The following is a 3687-nucleotide window of genomic DNA, read 5'->3' as shown; positions in this document are numbered from 1 at the left end:
AATTTTTGGTAGTTTAGTGGAGACAGGGTTTCACCGTGTTGCCCAGGCTGGTGTTGAACTCCTGAGCTCAGGCAATCTGATGGCTCATGCCTGTAACCCCAGCACTTTGGGAGGCCGATGCTGGTGGATCACTTGAGGCCAGGAGTTTGAGACAAGTCTGGCCAACATGGTGAAACCACGTTTCTACTAAAAATACAAAAATTAGTGCCTCATCTGTAGTCCCAGCTACTTGGGAGGCTGAGGCACGAGAATCGCTTGAATCCAGCAGGCGGAGATTACAGTGAGCCGAGATCGCACCACTGCACTACAGACTGGGTGACAGAGCGAGACTAGTCTCAAAAAACAACAACAAAAACAAACAAACAAACAAAACCCCAGATTTTGAAAACTCAGCCTCTGCTGTAGCCATGCTGGTCCCATGGACCTCCCCAGTTGCCCAATCATTCTTGTCTCCTTTCTAGAATGGCTCTCTCCATTCCTTAGCCTCTTTGTTCTGCAAGATCCACTTCGAGTACTGCTCCTCACAGAGCCTTCTCTAACTACCCCAACTTCTCTTCCCTACAGCTACGCTTTCATGACACAAATTGTACCACGAAATTCTGATTCTGTATTTGTAGCACATAAGATAGTTTTATCTCACTAGCTAACTTGAAAACACAGGATCTTGTCTTACTCATCTTTGTATTGCACTGTGGCTTAACACATATTTATATAATAATCAATAAACATTTGTTGAATTAACTTTTGCTAATTATAATATTCTATATGGTTTGTCTTCATTTTTGGTTCATCATGATTTGGCAGTGGCTTCTGAGGCTTTAAGCCTTATGTTTCTCTCTGAATCTCCCCCTGGTATGTAAAAGTCTGTAAACACATACAGTGTTTGAATACATTAGGGGAACATGTCATTAGATAATCTATTCTTGTATCACTTAAGGTATTTTATAAACTTAAACATCGTCCTGTGACATTCCAAAGCTGTAAACTGGATTTTTGCACAGTAAATTGCCCTGAAATAGGGCACACTTGTTGCAAATTTATTTTGGTAGCAATTAAAAACAAAAAAACAAGGCAAATGTTTTGTACAAGAGTTGCACAACAACTAAGTCTTATCCAGAATGCTGTGCAACACTGTCTTATTGGGAATGCTGACTCCCTTTCATCACAAACAAGGAAACATCTCCTGAATAATGTGGAAAAGGAGAAATGAAAGCAAAATAAGGAAGCTTTGTCCCTACCTGTTACAGTTGTGCCTTCTCCAGCTTTTGAAGTCACCATCTCTTAGCTTCATGCCCCCTGAAAATCAGCTGCTTCAGGTTTCTCTATCTTATTTAGTCTTCGTGTATGTGTCTGCGTGTGCGTGTGTGTGTGTGTGTGAGAGAGACAGTCTCTTTCTGTCACCCAGGCTGGAGTGCAGTGGCACAATCTTGGCTCACTGCAACCTCCACCTCCACATTCGAGCAATTCTCCTGCCTCAGCTCCCCCAGTAGCTGGGATTACAGGCACGCTATCAGGCCTGGCTAATTTTGTTTTTTTTTTTTTTTTTTTTTTTTAGTAGAGACAGGGTTTTGCTATTTTGGCCAGGCTGGTCTTGAACTCCTGACATCAGGTGATCTACCTGCTTCAGCCTCCCAAAGTGCTAGGATTACAGGCATGAGCCACTGCGCCCTATTCTTATTTAGTCTTAAAGAAGAGGATTTTGAATTTTAGGATGATACCAATGCTAGTTCTAGTCTCTGTTAATTTACCCAAGTGTGCTAGGAATTTAATAACAGACATTATTTTCATAATAAAATAGCTCACTTCTTACTGACCCCACTGTCCAAGAAATGCACGGAGGTGAGATGAGGAATACCCTTCATGGACTGTAGGAGAATATGGGACTAGAAAAGATAATTTTACCATAATGTTGAGTTTCCCCCTCAATTAACTTTGTTAATATTATGCAATAACTATTTCTGAAGAAAGAAAACAGAATTATTGAGTCATTAGGGAAAATAGGAATGTTCTGAATTGAAAATATATATTATTTCTGATATTCTGTATAGCTTATCTGCTTGGTGCATTATTTGATCCTAGTAGACGTCTCCCATTATCCTACAAGTACTCCCTGTCACCTAGCAATGTGTGCTCAAAGAAGGAGCTTAATTTTACCAAGAGAACAGAATAAGACATGATTAGTGAGTACTCTAGAAGCCAGTGATAAGATCCCTCCCCTAACAAATGAATAACAACAATTGGTGTGACATATTTGATGTGTTACAATTAATTACAAGGTAAGTCATGAGAAATTTGTTACTAATAAAAAAGTACCAACATTTGAAAGTGATATGTTTAACAATTAGAGCCGATTCAGCAGATGATCCCTATAATAATATTATGTTGATGTATATGCATTCCAGCATGCTTTCTGGGAGAGAGAAGGAGAGAATTATGGGTAGCTACCAGCGACTGATACTATTTTGTGAGTGTGTCCATGGAAATGTGTCGAAAATGTGAACAAAATCTGTCCTCTCTATAGTAATATGGGAAAGTTGAGAATAGCTAAGCTAAAAGATGTTGGAAGTATATATTTTTTTTCTCCAGCTTCCATTCCTCCTTCTCGTGGTAACAGCACTCTGATTTTAAAATGGGGAAACCCCGACACTCCTGGGCTTAAGATAGAACCAATCTTACCCCTAGCTTCAAGAGTGGGCATCGGTCCCAAGGTCAGCCTGTCAAAACTTCGTATCCCTCTGGCTACAATGACTGGTTGGGGAATGAGCATGTGACACAATCACAGCCTGCAAGACCTGTATCAGGAGGTTCTTTGTTGCAAAGAAGAGTAGTCAATTTTGGCTGACTCAGAATTTGGTACAAGTTACAAACTCTAAAATGTGGAATTGGCTGAATGGAGGGCGTGGGGATAGGGCAATGAGGACTCTAGTCCAAACTGGAAATTATGAATTCCTGAAATATCTGCTGCCTATTGTTTTGGGGTAAGACCACAGGCCCACTGGAGTGTGGTATGAGAAGAAATGATAGTGCCCGGCACAGTGGCTCTCCCCTGTAATCCCAGCACTTTTGGAGACAGGCGGATTGCTTGAACCTGGGAGGAGGAGGAGGAGGAGGAGGAGGAAGAAAGAAGAAGAAGAAGGAGGAGGAGAAGAAGGAGAAGAAAGAGAAGAAGGAGAAGAGGAAGAGGAAGGAGAAGAAGAAAAAGAAGAAGAAGAAGAAGGAGGAGGAGGAGGAGGAGGAGGAGGAGGAAGAAGAAGAAAGGAAGAAAGGAAGAAAAGAAGAAAGAAGAAAGAAGAAGAAGAAGAAGAAGAAGAAGAAGAAGAAGAAGAAGAAGAAAAAGAAATGATAGGAAAAATTCAGCATATTGGCATATGTTGGCTTCTTTTGTAGGCTTTAGAAAGTGGCCGGGCACAGTGGCTCACACCTGTAATACCAGCACTTTGGGAGGCCGAGGCGTGTGGATCACCTGAGGTCAGGTGTTCGAGACCAGCCTGGACAACATGATGAAACCCTGTCTCTACTAAAAATACAAAAATCAGCCAGGTGTGGTGGCGGACACCTGTAATCCCAGCTACTCAGGAGGCTGAGGCAGGAGAATTGCTTGAACCTGGGAGGCAGAGGTTGCAGTGTGCCAAGATCACACCACTGCACTCCAGCCTGGGTGACAGAGCAAGACTTAGTCTCAAAAAA

This window comes from Rhinopithecus bieti, unplaced genomic scaffold (assembly GCF_001698545.2).
Source record: "Rhinopithecus bieti isolate Rb0 unplaced genomic scaffold, ASM169854v2 scaffold_10548, whole genome shotgun sequence".
Classification (NCBI taxonomy): domain Eukaryota; kingdom Metazoa; phylum Chordata; class Mammalia; order Primates; family Cercopithecidae; genus Rhinopithecus; species Rhinopithecus bieti.
Note: the sequence above shows the minus strand (reverse complement) of the source record.